The 13,242-nt window shown below is 44.3% G+C and overlaps 1 protein-coding gene across 2 annotated transcripts in view; it reads right to left on the bottom strand.

Moving 5' to 3' along the window:
* The window catches only part of TCP11L1 (t-complex 11 like 1), a 227,405-nt gene extending 214,637 nt beyond the window's left edge, over positions 1–12,768 (bottom strand). The window contains exon 1 of one of the 2 annotated variants that reach the window (XM_073658119.1): positions 12,604–12,768. The gene's annotated coding sequence lies outside the window, so the exon portion shown is untranslated. The other variant, XM_073658118.1, reaches the window with a different exon arrangement.
* Between the last annotated feature and the right edge of the window lie 474 nt (positions 12,769–13,242).

Below are 13,242 nucleotides of genomic sequence, written 5' to 3'. Positions count from 1 at the left end.
CAATACCAAATATGTGTACTTTTATTGTTTGTTTGTATTTTTTTCATAATATTTATTGATGGGTACATTATATTTTTATTTTGGGTAGATTATTTTGTTTTATATTTTTGCAATTTTTTTTTTCCACTTTCTGATACTTTTTTTTACTTTGATACTAAGTCCCACTATGGGACTTTCACTTTTTTTTATTCTGATCGCCTGCATAGCACAGGAATGGAGCACCATCCCTGTGCCATGCAGGCTGTCAGCGCTACTCAGTGAGAAGATAGTTTGGTCGTGCACTGTGCATGACCAAAAAAAGTCTTCCTGCTGTCTGGTGACCCGGATGTTGTCATGACGACATCGGGTCGTCATGGCAACATCCAGGAAGCCGCGGCAGACAGCGCTGGAGGCCGGAAGAGGAGGCGAGTATTGCGATCACCTCCCCTTAGCCACCGCAATGCTGCGATCGACTTCGATCGCAGCATTGAGGAGGTTAATGTGCCAGGAGCACATTGTACTAACAGCCTGTGTGCGCGCGCAATCACCATGACTTACTAATACGGGTCAGGCTCTTAAATCCCAGGGCACAGACGCATGTCCCACCCACAGGCATTACTACCATGCAGGGGGGAGAGTCCCACCCACGGGCATTACTACCATGCAGGGTGGGGAAGGGGGGGAAGGGAGTGGAGAGTCCCACCCACGGGCATTATTACCAAGTACTGGGGGAGTCTCACCCACAGGCATTATTACTAAGTAAGGGGGGAGTCTCACCCACAGGCATTATTACTAAGTAGGGTGCTCAAAAGTTGGCATGCTAGCTGTGTACAGCACCAAGAGGAGCACATACAGTCTGTAATATGGGGCAGGTGGCTAGTCAGTACAGGATGATAGGGATTGCCAGTCAATTATCCATTTATGTATGGGAACATTGTATGAGATATGGTAATGCTTCCCTGCATAAAAAGCAAACTCCTAATATTACCTATGCCCACTGTTATTGTAAATATTATGCTTTGATTATTATTCAGACAATTAAATCTACCTATATATCTTTAATCATTTTGTATTTTAATATTAGCTTTATAAGGCTATGTGTCCACGATGCAGAAATGAAGCAGAAATTTCCTGAGCATTTCTGCATCTCCTTGGCAGAAAAAACGCATGCGGATTGTACATGCGTTTTTTTCTGCCAGGTAGAAGCGTTTTTCAAGCGATTTCTGCATGCATTTCAGCATGCGTTTTTTCAAGCGATTTTGAGCATCACTTGGAAAAGTGCTTGACAACTTGGTCACACTATATAAATCCATGCAACCGGCATGGATTTATAGTATGTGACCAACTTATGCTGCTTTAAATGCAGCATGAATAGTAAAAAAAAAAAAAAAAACCACACTAAAAAACCCACACAATACCATTATACTTACCTCTCCAGCGGCGTATTCTGTCATCGGCATCCCGTGGTGTTCAGAAAGGACCTGCGCTGACGTCATTTAGTCAGCGGACAGGTCAAGCGACCGCCGACGTCAGCGATCGTGTGACCATCACTCACATGACTAAATGACATCACCGCAGGTCCTTTGAGAACACCACGGGACGCCGATGACAGAGCATGCCACCGGAGAGGAGACCGGGGGCCGCCGGAGAGGTAAGAATAATGTTTATTTTTTTTATTTTTTAGGTTTTAATTCTTTTTTTTTTTTTACTAATGGTACCCCGGGTCTGGAGGAGAGTCTCCTCTTCTCCAGACCCGGGTACCATACGCGCATTGAACCGCATAACATCCGCATGCATACATGTATACACGCGAATGTTATGCAGTTCAATGCAAGTCAATGGCGGCGGATTGATTGTGCTGCGGATTTTTCCGCAATGATAATCCGCAGCACTTTCCACAGCATGTGCACAGCACATGTGGATTATCATTTGGAAACATGGCAGACAACTTAACATGCGTTTTTAATGCGTTTTCGCGGCGGAAACGCATTAAATACACATCGTGGGCACAGAGCCTAAGTGTTATTCGTAAAAGAGATAACACAGGGCATTGTATGTTATATAGAGCTGTCTTCGTGTTAAGCTTTCCTTCTTTGTTTTTAAAAGCATAATTAATTGGACAGAGCTAGCTTTCAAGGACTTCTGGAGAATCCATAATTTGCAACTGTTATTTCCAATTAAAAACGTTCTGTGTTAGGTAATGTACGTTGTCATCCCCTTTCTTCTGGGGGTGTAATAAAATACTTGTTGCTTGGGATCTGAGGTCAGACAAGAATTGTACACTCAGGCTGCGTGCCCACTATGCGTTTTTCAAGAGTTTTTGCCATGGAATTTCAGCAGTGAAAACGCTTGGTAATACGTGCCCCATCGTCCCCAATGATAATCCGCATGTGCTCTGCACATGCTGCGGAAATTTCCGCTGCGGATTATCATTGCGGAAAAATACGCAGAATGTCCATTATTTTTGCGGACACGCAGCTTAATTGCCGCCGTTGACTTGCATTGAATCGCTTAATATCTTCAAGACTACATGTGCACATACGGATATTAAGCGATTCAATGTGCGGATGGTACCCGGGTCTGCAGAAGAGACTCTCATCCAGCCTCGGGTACCATGGTACCTGTTAAAAAAAGAATTTAAAATAAAAAGTAAACATAATACTCACCTTCCAATGGCCTCGGTCTCCTGTACAGCTCGCGATGGTCTAAAAGGACCTTCCATGACGTAATTTAGTCATGTGACAGATCACGTGACTGCTGACGTCGGCGGTCGCGTAACCTGTCACATGACTAAATGACGTCATGAAAAGGTCCTTTTAGAACATCGCGAGCTGTACAGGAGACCGGACGCATCGTACAGGAGACCATCGGAAGGTGAGTATGCTTATTTTTTACCATTTTTATTCTTTTTTTTAACTATTACTTGGTCACACTATATAATTCCATGCCGGTTGCATGGATTTATATAGTGTGACCAAGTTGTCAAGCACTTTTCCAAGTGATGCTAAAAATCGCTCGGAAAATCGCTTGATAACCCGCATGCAGAAATGCATGTGAAGAACGCTTGACAAACGCTTCTACCTGGCAGGAAAAAAGCATGTAAAATCCGCATGCGTTTTTTCCTGCCAGGGAGATGCGGAAAAAATCTGCAGCATTTCTGCATCATGGGGCACTTAGCCTCAGACACTGGCTGTGTGTTATTTTCTTTTCTCCAGGGCATTGTATTTATTTTATTTAATTTGAACCAACAATGGCAGAAATATAGGAGATCGTTTGCATCTCAACCCAAATTAGCTCTCCTTGGAAGGGGCCAGCACAACACCATTTATGACAAATAAGCTACCGCAGATTACATGCTTCTCTGACTACAAATATTCCACAAAAATACCAAGACCATTATGAAATCTGGCGTGCTGCTCTGGTTATAGTGAGATCAGTGCTGGCCGGCCAAACATCTCTACTTCTCAACTGTTCTAAGCTGATTTATGACAAAGTCAACTCTGAGGTGCTCAAAAATAAGCTGAAGGGATATGACAAAGAAGAATACTACAGATCCCCCCAGTTACCCCATTAGACAGTCTGACATGTATTGTGTAGAGGGATGTACATTTTGTTTTTGCAAAGGTGAAAAAAAAAAAAAGCCACAAACTGTTTGGTTAACAGGGAACCTGTCATGTACAATACCGCTACTAACCTGCAGATAGGGGGTTAATATGCAAGTTAATAGCATTTGACACCGTTGCCGGGACTGCTGAGCTGCCAGCCAGCAATAATGCTGAGCAGCTGTCAGTCAGGGCCGGGGGTGCGGACTGACAGCCGGCAATAATGGTGAGCTGCTGTCAGTCAGGGCCGGGGGTGCAGACTGATAGCCGGCAATAATGCTGAACTGCTGTCAGTCAGGGCCGGAGCAGCTGCTCTCTATACACAGAGCGGACATAGAAACCACATCGGCACCGCCCGAGACTGGAAGCCAAACGCTGCCGGGAAGAATAAAGTTAATTTCCTCCAGGCAGTGGGGCTCTCAGGGCCAGCACCACAGGATGTCAGAACGTTATTAACCTGCAGATTAAGCCCATATCTGCAGGTTAATAACGTTTTCTTACGTGACAGGTTCTCTGCCTCACATGAATCCTGCTGAGGAAATGCCTGACCACTGTGTCCCCTAACAATAAGCAGCTGGGATCAGAGGTGATCAGCTCATGGCCCCAGTGGGCTCATTTTTTTAACAAAAAAAAAAAAAAAAAAAGAGAGAAATAGACAGATGCCCTGGTTCAAGCTGCGTGTCATGTTTGAGCTGCCTGTAGTACTTTTGATAAAAATCGCTGTTTTATCAGCAGATTACTACTAGAGAATTAGTAAACCTGTTGCCGTGTAATTCTCCATATTCATGAGCCCTGTATAACTCCGCCCCATCACAGATCGCCAGATTTCTGCCTATGCACAGTGTACACAGATAGCTGACAATCAGTGGTGTGGGTGAGGTTATACAGAGCTCAGCATTTAGAAAACTGCTAGATCTGCAGCAGAGACATCAGTGATGTTATCAAAACTGCAGCAAGCAGCCCAGTAAGTGACACACTGCTTTAATTATGTAAAAATGATACAATGTGATTTTCTGGGAGTTTTTTTTTTTTTTAGATTCTGTCTCTCACAGTTGAAGTGATAAAAATTACAGACCTCTCCATTCTTTGTAGGTGGGAAAGCTTGCAAAATCGGCCGTGTATCAAATATTAGTATATACAGTGGGGAGAATAAGTAAGATTTTATCTTACATAGTGTACAGCTGGTTTCCTGGAGCTCAGGCACTAGTACCTGCCCATAGCCTGGCCGAGAGTGCACAGCAGTAACATTCCAGGAGAAAAATTCACTCCTAACTGCTTGTTCAGGTGCCCCGTTATTTCTATATGTAAATACAGTCCACAAACAAATCCAGTCGGCACTCTTGAGGTTGTGTCAAGGGAGGACGTCCCATTTATAAATGGTGACAGAAAGACCAGCACTCACATGTATTTAAATAGTTTTCCAAGATTTGTACATTGAGTTCCTCAAAAAACATCATAAATGACGCATTTCGTCTCTACCCAAGCCATTTTTCGAACATGGTTGAGAAAAGGCTTGGGCAAAGCTAAAACGCATCATTTACAAAGTTTCTGGAGGAACTCATGATGAAATATGAGTAAACACAGTGATAACAGTGTAGACTCCAGAACAAACCACTGATACCTGAATGTAGTATAGAATATGTGCTGAGCTTTGTGGTTCTAAGCAGGGCTGTGGAGTCAGTATAAAATGGACCGACTCCTAAAATTGGGTACAATAATTCAATGCAGTTTGTGGGGAATATTTTTTCATAAGAATTTGGGAAAGTTATGAAATGTCCTATAAATGTCTGTCCTATTCCTGATCCAGGGTCTAGACTTTTACCTGAGATGAATCGGTGCTACAGTAAATTTATCACTTAAACATGAGCCATGTATGAGGGAGTCGGAGTCGTGGAGTCGGTGTCATGGAAACTGAGGAGTCAGAGTCGGAGGTTTGGCTTACCGACTGCATTGAACTGGTTCCAAGAATGCTTCTAAGTCCTCCCAGAAACCAAGAAGTAAGGAGACTACAAAGCTGTGAGCTGCTCAAGAGACAACTTGGAAAAAAAAAAACCTTAAGTAGAACTAGGCTATGTTCACACATGTTGGGTTTTTTCAGCGTCACAAATCTGCAGCAAAACCCAACTGCATCAAAAAAGCAGGTTTTGATGCGTTTTTTTCCCACTGTCCTTCTGTCTCTAAGCATGTACATAAAGCTCTGTGGGAAAAAAAAAATAAATCTTGTTCTGGTTTTGGCATGGGGGAGGTGAATTGTTCAGGAATAGTTTAGTCACATTCTGCTGTACTGGCTTATTTTCACTAAAAACGCAGCAAAACCTGAGCCATGTTCACACATGTTTTTTTCACTACCCATTACTTCCAATGGGTGAAAAAAATGCTGAAAGTAGTAACATGCTCCATTTTCCAAAAACCCAACAAAAAAACAAACAAGATGTGTGAACAGAGAATTCTGGTTTCTCATAGACTTTTCTGGTACTGCTAGATGTAGCTGAAAATTTGCATAAAAATCTGCAGCAAAAAAATGCTGACAAACCCAACATGTGTGAACATAGCCTTAGATGGAATCGGTCAGCAGGTTTTTGCTATATAATCTAAGAACAGCAAACCATAGGGCAAGAGATCTTTTTTCCAGGGATCTGTTGCTTATTAGGCTATGTGCTGTAGTTTCAATACAATCACTCTTTTATCACCATGAAATTATTAAGGCCTGACTGTCACTTCCACAGCATTCCAGCCCCACCTCTGACTGGCAGCTTGCTGCCAAATCAGGAGTGCAGGGCGGGGTTGCACCCTGGAAGCTGCCAAATCAGGAGTGCAGGGCGGGGTTGCACCCTGGAAGCTGCCAAATCAGGAGTGCAGGGCAGGGTTGCACCCTGGAAGCTGCCAAATCAGGAGTGCAGGGCGGGGTTGCACCCTGGAAGCTGCCAAATCAGGAGTGCAGGGCGGGGTTGCACCCTGGAAGCTGCCAAATCAGGAGTGCAGGGCGGGGTTGCACCCTGGAAGCTGCCAAATCAGGAGTGCAGGGCGGGGTTGCACCCTGGAAGCTGCCAAATCAGGAGTGCAGGGCGGGGTTGCACCCTGGAAGCTGCCAAATCAGGAGTGCAAAGATGGGGTTGCACAATGCTCAGCATTTGAGCTCTGCTACATCTACAACAGAGTAAACAAGGATTCTAGCAAAACTGAACCATGCAGCACAGTAAGTGACACATCACTGGAATTAGGGTCTCTTGCCCTATATTATGCTTTTCTCTGATTACATCGCAAAAACCTGCTGCCAGATTCTCTTTAAAAGAATATTAAGGATCAAGTGAAGGTAATTTTTACTTCACCAGCATCACTCTCACTCTGTATATAGGGGGGAGAAGTGTCTGATATATGGGGTTGGAAGCTGTTCTCCCCGAAAAGATACATGACAGTTTCTTATAACAGATTATTGATTTATGCAGCTTGTTAAAATTACATTTGTGTTGTTAGGCTCGTGTAGCCACGATGCGTTTAAGCGTTTCCGCAGCGTCAATTCCACAGCGGAAAAGCTTAAAAAACACTTGGTAGAAGGTCTGCCATGTTCCCCAATGATAATCCGCATGTGCTGTGCACATGCTGTGGAAATTTCCACTGCGGATTATCATTGTGGAAAAAAACGCAGCACTACCAATTATTTTGCGTAATCGCAGCGTTTTTGCTGCCATTGAATCGCTTAATATCCGCATGACTACATGTGCACATGCGGATATTAAGAGATTCAATGTGCGGATGGTACCTGGGTCTGGAAAAGAGGACATTGTCCTCCAGACCCAGGTACCATAGTACCTGTAATAAAAAAAAGAATTTAAAATAAAAAATAAACATTATACTCACCTTCTGATAGCCCCCCGGTCTCCTCCTCCGCCGAAGTCAGGGGTCGCGTGACCTGTCACAAGACTAAATTACGTCATGGAAGGTCCTTTTAGACCACCGCGAGCCGCCCAACACACGGGACGCACCGGAGAAGGAGACCGGGGGCCATCAGAAGGTGAGTATATGTTTATTTTTTACCATTCTTTTACGATTAACTTGGTCACACTATATAAATCCATGCCGTTTTTTTTTTTAAGCAGTGTACTTACCCATATCTATCAAGCTCATGGTGTTGAATCCATGATGGTTGTTTTATACGGTCATGTAACTCTCAGGTTACATCACTGTGCGTGTCAAGTGACAATCAATAGCGGGAATCTGTCAGCAGGATTTCATCCCAGAAGCTATTTATTTATATGTGCATGTAGCTCTTCCAAACAAGTCCAGCAATAACTTTACATGGCCAGTCCGTTACTGAGATATGTGTTTTAATTGATGTGCAAATGAGGCTGCAGATCTGAAGCCTCTCACTCCAGCTCTATTCCTTACCAAGCACTATCTCCTCCCGCTTGACTGATGGCTCCTTTACCTGAAGTCACTCAGCAGGGAGGCTGTCAGTCAAAGAGAAGGAGGCAGCACTGGGCGGGTAATAGAGCTGGAGTGACCGACACTTCAGATCTACCATAGATCTTCAGCCTTATTTGCACATCAATCACACACTGATTGTAAAGATCTGAGGTTGTGGGTTGTAAGTAATGACTCTACTCAAGACCCCCCCCACTTTCCACACTTATAGAAATATACACGCCATTAACACCCAGAAATTTATGAAAAACTTGCAATCATTGGCCCCAATCTCCTCCCTCTCATGTCCCAACTCTGCATTGAAGCATTATAACAAAATAATGCTATGCGCCCTGGATGAAGCCGCACCTCCTACACAAAGAACAATTCTGCATAGACGGAGACAACCCTGGCACACATCTCAAACACGTCTTCTCCAGCGGTGCTCCAGGTGCGCTGAAAGGCTGTGGAGAAAATCTAAGTAAATCACTAATGATACACAATAATAATATTGACGAAAATGGTGGTCCATGCTGGAAAAGTATCATAGTTACAGTGTCTTTTAGGACATGATCAGATATCAAAATCAAACATCAGAATGATGAGGCTAAATATCCTGTTTGAGAACTGATTCTGACGAGTGATTCTGACGACTGTAATAATAATAAAAAATGTAACTGTTCGCTGATGGGACTTGAACGCAAAATTCTGTGTCCCAAAACCAGTGCACTAACCACTGAGCTATAAACTCAGTTGTAAAAACCTACGAGCCTATTTGGTTATATTATTTTCAGTGCAAACTTGTCTAAAACTCATTGGGACTTATGCACAGACTGCAAGCAAGCCAAATTCAAATGATGTTTGCTTTTGATATGCAAGTATGATATGTGACTTTCTTCAAACATCAGAATCACAATGACTTTTAGTCACCCTGAGTATTCTCATGGTTGATCTCATAAGACAAGAAAAGCTATCAGTTAATATCACTTGACTGGATAGCGCAATGGTAAGACATCAGTCTCTGAAACTACATTAAGAGTTCAAATCCTGATAATAATAAAAAAAATTCTTATTCCTATGTCTATTTAGCACACAAACTACAGGGATGTTTTAGTTTTAATATCTGACACTCTGTCATCCTGATGTGTTAAAGAGTTTCAGACACGCTATTTGCATGGCAAATTACATAGCAAAAGTAAATTGGGAGTTTGCTGCCAGTACTTGGGTGGATGTAAATAAAAATTTACAATAAAGACATTTTATCATTAGACCCCTTTAAGAAATTATGCAAATATAAAGTCACTTGGAAATAGATATGTAGTAAATGATTGCCTCCCAATTTACTTTGGCTATGTAATTTACCATGCAAATAGACAACATGTCTGAAACGCTTAACACATCAAGATGACAGAGTGTCAGATATTAAAAGTAAAACACCCCTGTAGTTTGTGTGCTAAATAGTCATAATTTAAAAAAAAAAAATCTTATTCCTATCAGGATTTGAACTCTTAATGTAGTTTCAGAGGCTGAATGCCTTATCATTGCGCTATCCAGTCAAGTGATATTAACTGATAGCTTTTCTTGTCTTATGAGATCAACCATGAGAATACTCAGGGTGACTAAAAGTCATTGTGATTCTGATGTTTGAAGAAAGTCACACATCATACTTGCAAATCAAAAGCAAACATCATTTGAATTTGGCTTGCTTGCAGTCTGTGCATAAGTCCCAAAGAACTCCTAGGCTTTCACAACTGAGTTTATAGCTTAATGGTTAGTGCACTGGCTTTGGGACACAGAATTTTGGGTTCAAGTCCCATCAGCGAACAGTTACTTTTTTTTTTTTTTTTTTTTTTTATTATTATTACAGTTGTAAAAGTCACTCGTCAAAATCAGATCTCAGACAGGGTATTTAGCCTCAAACTGACATCATTCTGATGTTTGATTTTGATATCTGATCATGTCCTAAAATGGACACTGTACATTGTCTTTAGTAAGTGGGCAGCTCCTCACATAATGTTATTGAAAGTTACATGTACGTATAGTTTAGGGTGTGAAAGCCTACTGACAGATTCCTTTTGTAAGGGTTTGTCCAGGCTTGGGACAAAGGTCCACAGTCACTCCGCAGTGCACACACTGGGGTGAGTCTATCAGGGGGCTGCATGTACAGTACAGACCAAAAGTTTGGACACACCTTCTCATTAAAGATTTTTCTGTATTTTCATGACTATGAAAATTGTACATTCACACTGAAGGCATCAAAACTATGAATTAACACATGTGGAATTATATACTTAACAAAAAAGTGTGAAACAACTGAAAATATGTCTTCTATTCTAGGTTCTTCAAAGTAGCCACCTTTTGCTTTGATGACTGCTTTGCACACTCTTGGCATTCTCTTGATGAGCTTCAAGAGGTAGTCACCGGAAATGGTTTTCACTTCAAAGGTGTGCCCTGTCAGGTTTAATAAGTGGGATTTCTTGTCTTATAAATGGGGTTGGGACCATCAGTTGTGTTGTGCAGAAGTCTGGTGGATACACAGCTGATAGTGCTACTGAATAGACTTTTAGAATTTGTATTATGGAAAGAAAAAAAGCAGCTAAGTAAAGAAAAATGAGTGGCCATCATTACTTTAAGAAATGAAGGTCAGTCAGTGCAAAAAAATGGGAAAACTTTGAAAGTGTCCCTAAGTGCAGTTGCAAAAACCATCAAGCGCTACAAAGAAACTGGCTCACATGAGGACCGCCCCAGGAAAGGAAGACCAAGAGTCACCTCTGCTTCTGAGGATAAGTTTATCCGAGTCACCAGCCTCAGAAATCGCAGGTTAACAGCAGCTCAGATTAGAGACCAGGTCAATGCCACACACAGTTCTAGCAGCAGACACATCTCTACAACAACTGTTAAGAGGAGACTTTGTGCAGCAGGCCTTCATGGTAAAATAGCTGCTAGGAAACCACTGCTAAGGACTGCAACAAGCAGAAGAGACTTGTTTGGGCTAAAGAACACAAGGAATGGACATTAGACCAGTGGAAATCTGTGCTTTGGTCTGATGAGTCCAAATTTGAGATCTTTGGTTCCAACCACCATGTCTTTGTGCGATGCAGAAAAGGTGAACGGATGGACTCTACATGCCTGGTTCCCACCGTGAAGCATGGAGGAGGAGGTGTGATGGTGTGGGGGTGCTTTGCTGGTGACACTGTTGGGGATTTATTCAAAATTGAAGGCATACTGAACCAGCATGGCTACCACATCATCTTGCAGCAGCATGCTATTCCTTCCGGTTTGCGTTTAGTTGGACCATCATTTATTTTTCAACAGGACAATGACCCCAAACACACCTCCAGGCTGTGTAAGGGCTATTTAACCAAGAAGGAGAGTGATGGGGTGCTACGCCAGATGACCTGGCCTCCACAGTCACCAGACCTGAACACAATCGAGATGGTTTGGGGTGAGCTGGACCGCAGAGTGAAGGCAAAAGGGCCAACAAGTGCTAAGCATCTCTGGGAACTCCTTCAAGATTGTTGGAAGACCATTTCCGGTGACTACCTCTTGAAGCTCATCAAGAGAATGCCAAGAGTGTGCAAAGCAGTCATCAAAGCAAAAGGTGGCTACTTTGAAGAACCTAGAATATAAGACATATTTTCAGTTGTTTCACACTTTTTTGTTAAGTATATAATTCCACATGTGTTAATTCATAATTTTGATGCCTTCAGTGTGAATGTACAGTTTTCACAGTCATGAAAATACAGAAAAATCTTTAAATGAGGTGTGTCCAAACTTTTGGTCTGTACTGTATGTGATCTACCTGTGGTCATATGCAGTCTAGACTTCTCTTAATGTACTTCCACTGAGAGTTGACCATGTCTAGTTGGCACGTGACCACAGGACTGCATACTATATATATATTTGGCACGTGGCCGCCCACTGACATTGGGAAGTTGTAGCAGCACACGCAACAGCTCACTGTCAGAGCGACTGCAGACCACTGGCCCAGGCCGGCACAACCTATAGAAAGGGGTTGCCTTATGGAAGAGAGGTGATGAGCCATTGATGGGTGCGGGTCCCATCTGTCAGACCCCACTGGTCAGCAGACCAGGGCACAGTTATCCCCTTAAGATTGGACTGTACACCCCTGAGGACAGCTCTCGCCATCCCCTGAGGGGCGGCCCCCAGAATCTGCGCTGCGCTCCGCAGCCCCATAGTAATGAATGGAGCCGGTCACACCTCCACATGTGTTCTGACTGTTGTTGGGACTCATGGGACCCCAACCAGCAATAAGATATCAGCAGAACCCCGAGGCCCGTCTCACAGGAGCAGCCCTGCGGCTCCCACACCGGCTGCCGGCGGTCCTGCCATCTGTGGGCTACATGGCAGCCAGCACCCTGACGAAGCTGTGACACGGGCAGAGCACAGAGTACAAGGAGACGCCACTCACCTGCCGGGGACACCGGCTCCGCAGCCGTGAGGAGGGCCAGGAAGCCCCGCAAGTCACCACAAGCCGGCTCTCACTGCGGAGCAGGCTGCAAGTCACAGCCGGTAGGAGCTGCCTATTCAAACTGCTGCAATTCCCGGAAGCTGCCCCGGGGGTTACTGGGAAATGTAGTTTCCTAAGAACAATGCTTACCAAGAGAAGATAACGGAACTGTGCCTAAACGGAAGTAGGCGTGGATAATACTAGAACGGGGCGTGGCTTCTACAGAGGCGGCTGTGGTAGAGGCAACGCCCTCCTCTCGCTGCGCGCACGTCTGTGCTGTGCGTGTCTCGGGCACGCTGTGTCTGAGGCTCGGGCGACTGATAGAACTGATTCGCTTTTCCCAGTCTACACCATTCCCGATTTGTCCAGAAGTGTAGCCGGGTTTAGCCCCGCCCCTGGGGCGGGGTGTAGGCGGGATAAGCCACGCCCCTGGATGGAGAGGCTGTAAAACCTGATCTGCCGGCGGCCGCAGGGAGCGCTGTCCTCAGCGCCTAGGGCCTGAGGAGCTGCTCCAGCCTTGACAGCCGATCCTAGTCCAGCTGATGCGCTACATTGGCCGGGGCTACTCAGCCACATCAATTATCTGAAAACTCCTGCAAGAACTGGTGCAGCTTGTCTGCGGAGCCAGACTTGTATGTGACACCTGCAGCTCTCCTCTGGCAGCCTGCTCTCCTCTGGCAGCCTGCTCTCCTCTGGCAGCCTACTCTCCTCTGGCAGCACTGGCAGCCTGCTCTCCTCTGGCAGCCTGCTCTCCTCTGGCAGCACTGGCAGCATGCTCTCCTCTGGCAG

This window comes from Phyllobates terribilis, unplaced genomic scaffold, assembly GCF_046119375.1.
Source record: "Phyllobates terribilis strain yellow unplaced genomic scaffold, ASM4611937v1 Scaffold_13__5_contigs__length_258822181, whole genome shotgun sequence".
NCBI lineage: Eukaryota > Metazoa > Chordata > Amphibia > Anura > Dendrobatidae > Phyllobates > Phyllobates terribilis.
Note: the sequence above shows the minus strand (reverse complement) of the source record. Positions and strands in the feature narration are given on the sequence as shown.